Here is a 12253-nt window from a genome sequence, read left to right on the forward strand (position 1 = left end):
GCAACAGGTCCACCTGAATCCTTAAACGACTTTTTTTCCCCCATCTCCTCCACAAGTTATACTGACATCAAATATAGTGATAGCGGGGGTTATATTGTGGGGGAGGGACATAGAAAGCAACAAAGAAATAATCTTATAAATGCGTTAGAAACACATGCATGAAAGAAAAAACATTAAAATACATATCTAAGGGTTCATTTTCCTAACATCACATTATTTGACCTTTTCAGCTTGACTCATACATATACTAGATATTGCAAATAAGGGAAACCATGGGTTTACAGGCATGAGCCACTGGTGCCCGGTCCGTGAGACTCTTATCTCCAATAAACCACCAGAAAACCAGAAGTGGCGCTATGGCTCAAGTGGTAGAGCATTTGCCTTGAGCTGAAGACCTGAGGGACAGTGCCTAGCATCAGACTTCAAGCCCCATGACCAACAAAAGCAAACAAACAAAACAAAAAACCACTGGCAGAGTCCCAATTGTTCATTTAGTCCACGTAGCTTCTCCCACTCTGTGAGTGTGTGAGTGTGTGTGTGTGCGTGTATATGTGTGTGATGGCCCTAGGGCTTGAATTTTTGGCCTTATACTCTCTCTTCACTTTTGTGCTCAAGGCTAGGGGTCTGTCACTTGAGATACACTTGAGGTTTTTTGTTGGTTTACTGGAGACAAAAGTGTCAGTTTTTGGCTATGGCTGGCTTCAAACCTCAAACCTCAGATCTTGTCCTCCTGAGTAGCTCAGATTTCAGACGAGCCACCCTTTCCAACATCTTTTTATTTTATTTTATTTTATTTTTTACTTTTTTTACTATGAAAATTCCATACAGAGGAGTTACAATTACATGGGCAAGATAACGAGTACATTTCTTACCATGCATTGTTGACTCCTCCTTTCCCCTTCCCATCCCTTCCCATACTCCTCTCCTCCCCCCAACCGATCCTCCCCCAAGTTGTTAAGTTCGTTTTTCGACATAACAACTTGTACATCTCATTGGTGCAATGGGTCCACCTGTATCCCTAGTTAAACGATTTGTTTTTTCACTTCTCCTCCACAAATTATCCCAACATCAAAAACAGTGAAAGTATGGGTTATACTGTGGTGGAGGGACATACAAAGCAACATAGAAATAATCTTGTAAATATGATAGAAACAATTGCATGAAAGGAAAAAAAAACCAAAAAACATCTGAATACATACCTTGGGGTTAATTCCCCTAACATCAACTTATCTGACCTTTTCTGGTTGACTCAGACATATACTAGTTATTGCAAATAAGGGAAACCATGGGACCTATGATTCTTTGGGCCTGGCTTACTTCACTTAATATATTTTTTTCGAAGTCTTTCCAATTCCTAACAAATGGGGCAATTCCATTCTTTCTGATGGAGGCATAGAATTCTATTGTGTATATATACCACATTTTCTTGATCCATTCATCTACCAAGGGGCATCTGGGTTGGTTCCATATCTTAGCAATGGTAAATAATGCTGCAGTAAACATAGTTGTGCTGGGAGCTTTAGTGTGTTGTTGATTGTGAACGTTTGGGTAAATGCCCAAAAGTGGGATTGCAGCTCTATGTGGAGTATTTTGAGCAAGCTCCATACTGCTTTCCAAAGTTGTTGAACAAGTTTACACTCCCACCAACAATGCAGTAAGGTTCCCTTCTGTCCACATCCCCTCCAGCATCTGTTGTAATTAGACTTCTTGATTATAGACATTCTAACTGGTGTGAGGTGGTATATCAATATTTTTTTGATTTGCATTACTTTTATGGCTAGAGAGGTTGAGCATGTGTCTATTGGCCATTCTTCTTTCCTATTCAGAGAATTTTCCCTTTACGTCTTTAGCCCACTTATTTATTGGGGAGGTGTTTCTTTGAAGATTTGTTGTTGGGGGATTTAATTTATTGAGTTCCAGGTATATTTCAGATATAAGACCCTTGTCTGTTGTAAGGATAGTGAAGATCTTCTCCCAATCCGTGGGCTTTCTATTAATCTTGCGAACTATGTCCTTTGCCATACAGAAGCTATGCACTTTCATGCAATCCTATTTGTCCAACTTTTCTTTGATTTCTTGTGTTTCTGGGTATCTATTAAGAAAATTTTGGCCTGTGCCAAGGAGACCTACGGTTTCTCCTACTCCATCCTGTAAAGTTTTCAGAGTGTCTGCTTTGACTCTGAGATATTTGATCCATTTGGAGTTGATTCTGGTGCAGGGAGATAGATAACAATCTAGCTTAATTTTCTACAACTAGTTAACCATTTTTGCCAGCACCATTTACTGAAGAGGCTGTCTTTCTTTCATTCTATTTTTTTTAGCTCCCTTATCAAAGATTAGATGGCTATAGGTCTGTAGGTTCATTTCTGTGTTTTCAATTCTATTCCATTGGTCCTGAGGTCTGTTCTTGTGCCAATACCAAGCTGTTTTGATTACTATGGCTTTATAGTAGAGTTTGAAATTTGGTATTGATATTCCTCCAGCAGTGTTCTTTCTGTTAAGGATCGTTTTTGCTATTCTGGGTCTTTTATTGTTCCATATGAATTTTTAGATTGCCTCTTCTATTTCCTTGAAGAATGAGGTTGGAATGTTGATAGATATCGCATTGAATTTGTAGATAGCCTTGGGAAGTATTGCCATTTTGACGATGTTGATCTTTCCAATCCAGGAGCATGGGAGTTTTTTGTCACTTTCTAAGTTCTGTTTCGATTTCCATTTTCAGGTTTTTAAAGTTTTCATCATAGAGGTCCTTCACTTGTTTGGTTAAGTTAATTCCTAGTTATTTTATTTTTTGTAGGGCTATTCTGAATGGAGCTGTTTTCCTGATTTTAGCCACACTTTTCCCCTTGTTGGCATATAGAAAAGCCATTGATATTGGGGGATTAATTTTATACCTTGCTACTTTGCCAAAGTTTTTAATCACCATGAGTAATTTGGGAGCAGAGTCCATGGAATTCTTAAAATACAAGATCACCTCATATTCAAAGAGGGAGAGTTTTACTTCTTTCCCTATTTGTATTCCCTTTATGTTTGCATCTTGTCTTATTGCTGTAACTAAGCATTCTAATACTAGATTGAAGAGTAGAGGAGAGAGTGAGCATCCTTGTTTCTTTCCTGAGTTTAGAGTAAATGGCTTTAGTTTTTCACAATTGAGTATAATACTGGCTGTAGGTTTGTCTTATACAGCCTTTATTGTATTGAGGAATGTTCCATGGATTCCTAATTTTTCCAGAACCTTCAAAAGGGGTGGTGGATCTTGTCAAATGTTTTTTCTGCATCTATTGAGATAATCATGTGGTTCTTGTCCTTACCCTTGTTGATGTGATGAATTATGTTTATTGATTTGCGTATATTGAACCAGCACTGCATCCCTGAAATGAATCCTGTTTGATTGTGCTGTATGATGTTTTTGGATGAATTGTTGAAGCTGATTTGCCAAAATTTTGTTGAGAAGTTTGGCATCAGTGTTCATCAAAGATATGGGTCTATAGTTCTTTCTTTGATGAGTCCCTGCCTGGATTTGGGAAGATGGTTATTATAGCTTCATAGAATGAATTCTGTAGTGAACTTTCTCTTTAATTTCATTGAAGTGTTTAATGAGTACTCGTGTGATTTCTGCTTTGAAGGCCTTGTAGAATTCCGCTGTAAAACAGCAGAAAGGAGGTCTCTGATTGCTATTACTACTTCAATTCTTGATATGGGCCTGTTAAGATGGTTTAACTCATCTTGGTTTAGTCTCTGCATGTCGATATTTGCTAGGAAAAGGTCCATTTTTGGCAAGTTCTCAAACTTATAAGCATAAAGTTTTGAGAAATATTCCCTTATAATATTCTGAATCTTGGTTGTTTCAGTGGTGATGTTACCATTCTCATCTCTGAGTTTATTTATTTAGGTGTGTTCTCTTCTTTTTCTGATAAGATTTGCTAAGGGTCTCTCAATTTTGTTAATGTTTTTGAAGAACCAACTCTTTGTTTTGTTGATTCTTTCTATGATTTTTTTGGATTCTAATTCATTTATTTCTGATTTAACTTTCTTTATTTCTTTCCATCTACTGGATTGGGTTTATCTTGCTGGTCTTTTTCAAGGAAGCTCAGCTGTCTCATTAAATTGTTGGTTTCAGCTCTCTCCAATTTGTTGATGTAGGAACTCAGATCTATAAACTTGCCTCTGAGTACTGTCTTTGCTGTGTCCCAGAGAAGCTGGTAGTTTGTGTGCTCATTTTTTTTTGAATATCATGAACAATTGAATTTTGTTTCTAATCTCTTCCATGACCACCTGGTGGTTCAACAGTGTGTTGTTCAGCCTCCATATGTTACAGGACTTTCTTTGGTGGCTTTTGGTGTTGAGTTCTAATTTTATTCCCTTGTGGTCTCAGAGAATGCAAGGTATAACTTCAATGTTTCTGAATTTGGACAAATTTGCTTTGTGACCTAAAATGTAGTCTATTTTGGAAAATGTTCCATGTGCTGCTGAGAAAAACGTGTATTCTGATGCTGCTAGGTGAAATATTCAGTAGATGTCTGTTAAATCTAGTTGATCTATGCAGCTGTTTAGGTCTGCGGTTTCTATGTTGAGTTTTTGCTGAGTTGATCTATGTAGTGGCGATAGTGGTGTGTTAAAGTCCCCAACAATAATGTTTTTAGATCTATATGAGATTTGAGAGAAAGGAGTGTTTCTCGGATAAATTTGGGTGTTCCGTTGTTTGGCGAATAACTATTTACAATTGTACTATCCTCCTGAAGGAGAGATCCCTTCATTAGTATGTAGCGACCTTCTTTATCTCTTCTAACTAATTTTAATTTGAAGTCTATTTTATCTGATATTAGTATTGCTACTCCTGCCTGTTTATGGGGACCGTTGCTTTGTAGATTTTGTTCCAGCCTTTCAAAGTCAAAATGTGTTTGTTTTTATGGTCCTTGCCCAATTTCTATACAAGACTGCCCAACATCTTGCTACCTTGTTATCATCTCCACTGGGTGAGAAGCACATGTGAAGGCTGCTCTGATCTAATTCACTTAGTAAAGAAAGGCATATGCAACGTGAGTAATTTTCTACATTCTGGAGTTGGAAAGCTAAGGTATAAATGATTCTTGATTTCTAGATCCGTTCCTGTTGGTGAGAAGACAAACATACTCATGAAATATTTTATTTATTATTAGTATGATCAATGAATTAATTCAGATCAGGCCTGAAGAAGCACCAAGCTCTTCTCCATAGCTGGTACAGGGCTGACGCTGGATGTGATGGAAAAAGGTTGGGTCAGCTGAAACAAAGAGGCTACCCCTCTTGATCTTTGTCACTGTGTAGTCGGTATATCTGAAAGAAGACCCCTCTCTCTGCCAGGTGATTGTGACTCATGCTTATAATCCACGTTATTCATGAGGCAAACATCTGAGGAATGAGGTTCAAAGCCAGCCTTTGTAGGGAAGTTCATGAGACTCATCACTAATTAGGAGCCCAAATATCTGGAAGTGAAACTGTTGCCTAAGTTCTGCTCTTGACTAAAAATCAAACAAACAAGAAAAAATAAACAAACAGAAAAACTGACTGAGCCAGTCCCTGAGATCAAGCCCAAGACCAGCACAAAAGATGGAGGGGGAAGAGAAGCCCTCTCCCATACTGGAATCCCCACTCCGCACCCCCATAGAGAGTTCTCAGAGGGCTGGAGCTGACTCCTCTAGCTAAGTGTCAAAGAGCAGAAATGGAGAAAATGAGCATTTCTGGTGAAAGGAGCACTGGTGCAACAGCAAGCTGGAGCAAAAGGAAAAGGCTTCAACCTGGCCTTTCCAATTGCACAGCAGTTATCCCAAGCCTTTTTATGTTTGAGGCCTCTGGACATATCCAAGGCAGAATATCTCTATTTTAGATTATAAAAAATACTGTGCTACTTCATCAGCTGAAACCTTTAAAATGGAGATATTTGATAACTATTTTCCTATACACAAAGATGAAATCTACTGCTCATTTAAAAACAAATCCAAGGAAAGAAATATAAGTGCAATGGGAAAGTGCGTGCCTTACATGCATGATGTCCTGGTTTCCATCTAAAGCATTGGAGAAAAAAATGAGAAAACATGGAAAAACCGCCCAGAGTTATCAGAGCATAAAAAGAGCATGTCTGTGCAATGGAGGCAAAGTCTCTCTCCCATAGAAGTTCTCTTTTACTTTGGCCTTGAGCAGTCCTGTGTGCAGGCTCCTTGACATCATATCATGGCCCATCGCCCCTGGAACAATGAACACTGTGATGAGGTGACTATACCCCAGAGGTAGGTACCAAAATTATAACTTACTCAGAAGGACTAAAGAATGCATAAAGATCTTGGGTTGGCTTTGTGGAGCTTCTGACTAGGCCTGGGGAGTGATATGACCTGCAGACTGTCCAATGGTCTTGAGAGACATATAGTTCATTCCTAAAGACACCTCATTAATACCTACATAACCCACACCAACTAGTGCCTTCCCTCCCATGGGCCTCTCCTGTCTAGCAAGGGTTCTGATGGTCTTTTCCTTCAATAAAGTTATGCTGTCTTACCTCTTCCTTTTTGTCTGTAGACTCTTTCCTCAAACAAAGGAGACAAAGGACCTGATCCAGGTGTTACATTTTATTTTTCTTGTCAGTCGAAAGGCTTGAACTCAGGACCTAGACACTGTCCCTCAAGGCTAGTGCTTTTGCACTTTGAGCCACAGGACCACTTCTGGTTTCTGGTGGTTAATTGGAGATAAGTCTCAAACTTTTCTGCCTAGGCTGGATTGAAACTCTGAAGTTCAGACCTCAGCGTCCTAAATAGCTAGGATTACAGGTGTGTGAGCCACCAGTGCTGGACAAATGGTTGTCTCTCTCTCTCTCTCTCTCTCTCTCTCTCTCTCTCTGTGTGTGTGTGTGTGTGTGTGTGTGTGTGTGTGTGTGTGTGTGTGTGTGTGTGTGTGTGTGTTGGTCCTAAGGCTTAAATTAATGCATAAACATTGATTTGGATTTTTTTTTGCTGAAGATTAGTGCTCTACCACTTCAGTCATAGTTCTACTTCGGGATTTTTGGTGGTTAATTAGGGATAAGAATCTCACTGAATTTTCTTGCCTGGACTGGCCTTGAACTTAGATCCTCAGATCTTAGTCTGCTGAGTATCAAGAAATACCAGCTAGAGCCACCACCACTACAGCTGAGTATTCTATTTTATTCCATTCTCTGCTAACTCATGATAAAGAGGCTCTCTCCTAAATTCCCATAGATTTTAGAGTGCTGTGTGGAATACCAGCTATACACAAGTAATGAAAGCTGAAAATCTCAATGGGAAAATGGTGCCCTTCTATGGATATTCTGCATCATTCACTATAGTCCTGAGCAGTCCCATATGCAGACACTATACATCCCATCACCATGGCACTGAGCAGTCTTGTGAACAGAGCCATAGACATTGGATCAATATGGCCCTGAGCAGTCCTGTGTGTAGACCCCAAAGATATCAAATAACCATGACCTTGATAGTTAAGCATGTGACCCCTACATTAGGATAAAAACCCAACAGTGAAGACTTTCATAGGGGAGGCTGGACGTGAGGGAAGTGTTTATTAGAGGAAAGTGGCTGCTAAAAGATCTGAAGTGGGTGGGTGACATGATGGAGTAGGGTCTTGGAAAGCCTCTACTGAGAGGTATGTGGCCATGGTGTCTTCAAGGAGCAGATGTGTCAGTGTTAGGGAAGAAATGACTAAAAGAAGGATTCAGCTTGTTTCCCCTGTGGTCTATGGAATTCATTTGCTAGGAACAATCAGGATATAATCTGTGTATGAGAAACAAAGGTTTCACCTATCATCCAATCAATGCATGGAGATGAGACTCTGGTCCAGGGAAACCTTGTGCTGAGTGGCTGACATCACTAAGTCACACATCTGTGAGTACCCATCATGTTTGCAGACTCAACACCTAGGTATACCATGTGTGATTGGAACAAACGCATTCCCGGTGTGTCCCTTGGGCACTGATGATACTCTAGCACAGGTTTGGTGGCAACACAAAAAGGGCTCAAGATAAAAGCATTCAGGATCCACCAGCTTTGGTGCCCAGGAAGCAGAAAAAAGTTCTGTTTTGAAGCAGGCCATCATGTTGATACTGAAAACCTAATAACTGAATCACATCTTTTGTCTCTATGATCTCAAAGAATGAGTTCATGGATGCAGAGGGAAGAATAAAACAGCAATGATTTATTGAAGAAGAGAATATCAAATGTCTTGCTAGACAGGAGGGGTCCTAAGGGAAGGTACTTACTGGGATGCTTTGTACAGGGTTTAATTGTCTGTAGGAGAGAGCTATATGACTCTCAAGGTCATAGGACATTCTGTGGCCATATCCATCCCAGACCCAATCAGAGATGTCACACAGCTTGTATGAGATATCTGCATCCTTTAGCCCTTTTAATGGATGTCTGGTCCAGCAGACACCTGTGAGGCTCAATCAGGTCACTGTTCACATGGAAGTCTACTAGTGGCTCAATTGATAGAGCTTCTCTTCTAGCTTTGTGTTGTGTTGTGGTGCGTGTGTGTGTGTGTGTGTGTGTGTGCGCGCGCGCGCGTGTGTGTGTGGTTAATTGGAAATAAGAGTTCCAAGTACATTCCTTCCCTTCTGAGCCAACACTGAAACATGATCCTCAGATCTCAGCCTCCTGATTAGCTAGGATTATAGATTTGATCCATAAACAAAGGGCTGAAAAAATAGTCTTTTAATAAGTTCATAAGTTCATTTAAAGAAGTATGAAAACAGCACCATTACTTAAAATTCAATCACCCCTCAGTATCCTCATGGAATGGGCTCGAGGACCCCCACCAATAACAACATCTTCACACACTCAAGTTCTTTATATAAAATAGTATTTGTATAGAACCTACAAATAATCTGCCACACACATTCAAGTGTCTCTACATGACATCATACTTAATAACAGGTACATGCTATGTAGCCAGTGGATTTACTATAGAGTACAGTACAAGTATATGAGAAGAAAATAGTGTATAATTATTTCCCTTGACAAGCCACATTTGGTGGAATCTACAGTGTTGGAATGTGCAGAGACAATAGCAGGTGAATTAAAGGTGAACCTGAAGATGAAAACTGGCAGGAATGGAGACGAGAAAAATGCGAGGAGGTGGAGAAGGAATGGGTTAAGGCCTGAGGCATTTGGAACTGGAGAAGAGGAGCCAGTGGCCCAATTAACAGTACTGGGGAAGGAAAAGGGATGAAGAGGAAAGATTAGTTCACATATATTTGTTCTTATCCTATCAAGATTTATTTAGCTTCCTTCAGAATTGAAGTTCTAAGAGAATTATCAGAATTCTCAAGTCCATTCCTTACTAAGTCAGAAGTGGATTTCATCTCACAACAAGATGGTAATCACAAAAATATTCAACATCTCCATGGAAGTTTTAAAGGGTAATATCAATCAATCACTTGAATTACCTTGGCAAGGAAGACACCTGTAAGGATTTATGGGTGAGTAACTTTAAAAAACTCCAACAATGACAACTGGCTCTTAACAGCCCAACACTCATCATGAAGCAATGAGCTTTTCCTTCAATGTTGTCTTTTCCATTTTTTTTTTGTGAAGCAAGATTACCATATTGTTCCTCTGTAATTTGAGAGACAGTGTCAAGAAAGAGAATGCATAAGTTTGAATCACCTCTTGATGACAAGAAAGCTGAAGCAATTTGATTGTCTCATGACTGTCTCATTGGCCAAAGGGCAAAAAGGGTAGTCACAGTTGAGAGGCATTTTCCATCCACCTTCCAAATGCATTTCTACTTTCTTCTGCCTGTTCTGAATCCACATAAGCTAGCTTATATTGACTGCATCAGTAAAGACTGACTAGCCCTGGAGGATTGGCAGGGATGGGATGGTGTGCAAAAGGCGGAAGTGACCAGGAGGCCTGAAAAGAAGGGAGGGCTGAAGTGAGAGAACCACTGCTAATCTCCTCTTCAAAAAATCCCTCAATGGCTGAACCAATCTTTTCTGTTTCCATGTCTCAAATGCTGTAATTTCTGTAATGAATGCTGAGAGTCACTCAGAATCATAAGCTCTGCCCCTAAGTTTCTTGTCAATTATAGGCCTAAGTCAACTCTTGTCTCCACAGGCAAAAAATATGTTCCTCGGGCCATCATGGTGGACCTAGAGCCTGGAACCTTAGACTCAGTGAGATCAGGACCATTTGGCCAGAGCTTCAGGCCAGACAACTTCATATTTGGTATGTCATCATGGTCTATGGGTCCTAACATCCAGGCACTCCAGTGCTGGGCTGAGCCTTTATACACCTAGATATTGTCCTCACCTAACCCACCTATTCCATTCCACTGGAGTCATGCCCCTGGCCACTCAGACAGCTCAGATCAGTGCAACTCTGCAAGCCCTCCATGACATAGAAGCCTCTGAAGGGAAAGATCAGCAATCAGGGAAAGCCTCCAACAAGGATTCAGCACTGCTGGTCATTTCAAAGGCCCGGCAATAACAGAGAACTACTTCAGGACACCAGAAATCAAAGCACAGCTATGTGTGAGCAAGGTGCAGACAAGTGCTTGCAGCTTAGCTTTCCTATGATCACAATGGGCTCCTGTCCCTCCTGTGAAACTAATTACATTTCCAGTATTGAGGCAGGCTCTGTTCTTCATTTCTACAAGTAGTTGATTTGGGTTAAAATGTATCTTCCTCCACATTGTCTTTATTTCTTTAGAACCTGGGTGATTTGTAGGGTCCCAGATACAATGAAAACATTTCCTTTATTTCACCAAAGTTATCTAAATTAAAAGCAAAGGTTGGCTCAGAAGAGTCCTGTTGTCTTCACAATGCAAATGGCACAGTAAATACTCTTGGAGTGTGTGTCCCATCATGGCTTGTGTCTGATAGGCCAGAGCGGGGCAACCAATAACTGGACCAAGGGCTACTACACAGAGGAAGCTGAGCTGGTGGAGCCGGTACTGGATGTGGTGAGGCGGAAGTTAGAAAGGTGTGACTATCTACAGGGTTTCTAGCTGGCCCACTCTTTGGGAGGTGGCACCGGGTCAAGCATGGGCACCCTGATTCTCAACAATATTCAAGAGGGGTACCCAAACCACACCATGAACACCTTTAGTGTCATGCCCTCCCCAAAGGTGTCAAACACAGTGCTGGAACCCTACAACGCGATCTTCTCTGTCCACCAGCTGGTGGAAAATGCAGATAAAACTTTCTGCATCGACAACAAGGCCCTGTACAACATCTGCTTCTGTAACTTGAAGCTGCCCACGCCCAACTATGGCAACCTGAACCACCTGGTGTCAGGCACCAACAGCGGGGTTACCATCTGCCTGTGCTTCCCTGGCCAGCTGAATGCACACCTGCACAAGCTGGCCTTGAATATGGTGCTCTTTCCCGCCTGCACTTCTTCATGCCTGGCTTTGTGCCCCTGGCCAGCCTTGCCAGCCAGCAGTACCATGCTCTCTCAGTGCGCGAGCTTCACCCAGCAGATATTTGACCCTAAGAACTTGATGGTCACCTGTGATCTCCGCCATGGCTGCTACCTGACAGCGGCTGCCATCTTCCGAGGCTGCATGTCCATGAAGAGGTGGATGAACAGATGCTCAACATGCAGAACAAGAACAGCAGCTACGTTGGAGACTGGATCCCCAACAATGTGAAGATGGCTGTGTGTGACATCCCCCCTTCCTTTCCCCCCCACCCCACCCCCACATAGACTCACGATGTCGGCCACCTTCATCGGCAACAACATAGCCATCTAGGATCCCTTCAAGTGCATCTCAGAGCAGTTCAGTGCCATGTTCCAGTGCAATGCATTCTTGCACTGGTACATAGGTGAGGGCATAGATGAGATGGAGTTCACTGAAGCTGAGAACAATATCAATGACCTGGTGTCCGAGTACCAGCAGTGCCAAGATGACACTGCTGATGAACAGGGGGAATTTGAAGAAGACTTGGTGGAGGAACTAGTTTAAGACTTCCCATTGCTAGCAGTGCAACAGGAGTGTCAGAGCCTGCCTACTTCTCAAATTAATGGTGCTTTCCTGAGCTCCTGTTGTCCTGGAGTGGGATCCTTGCTGTGTATCATTATGCACAGCATTTCCTGTCAGAAACTCACTGGTGGTGAATGTAAAAATACAGATTTCTTTTAAATATAATTGTATGAAAGCCTTATTTATATAAATAAAGAAGTATACATTTTATACTCTTAGTCCTTATTCTTCTTAAGAATCCCTTTTATTCTTTCAATGTATTTGAAAT

The 12253-nt window shown here is 41.2% G+C and overlaps 1 pseudogene; it reads left to right on the plus strand.

The window, feature by feature from the left end:
- The window catches only part of LOC138808609 (tubulin beta-2 chain-like), a 113648-nt pseudogene extending 101681 nt beyond the window's left edge, over nucleotides 1-11967 (plus strand).
- The last annotated feature ends 286 nt before the right edge of the window (nucleotides 11968-12253 follow it).

Source organism: Dipodomys merriami, unplaced genomic scaffold (genome assembly GCF_024711535.1).
Source record: "Dipodomys merriami isolate MVZ:Mamm:240054 unplaced genomic scaffold, mDipMer1.0.p SCAF_46, whole genome shotgun sequence".
Taxonomy (NCBI): Eukaryota; Metazoa; Chordata; class Mammalia; order Rodentia; family Heteromyidae; genus Dipodomys; species Dipodomys merriami.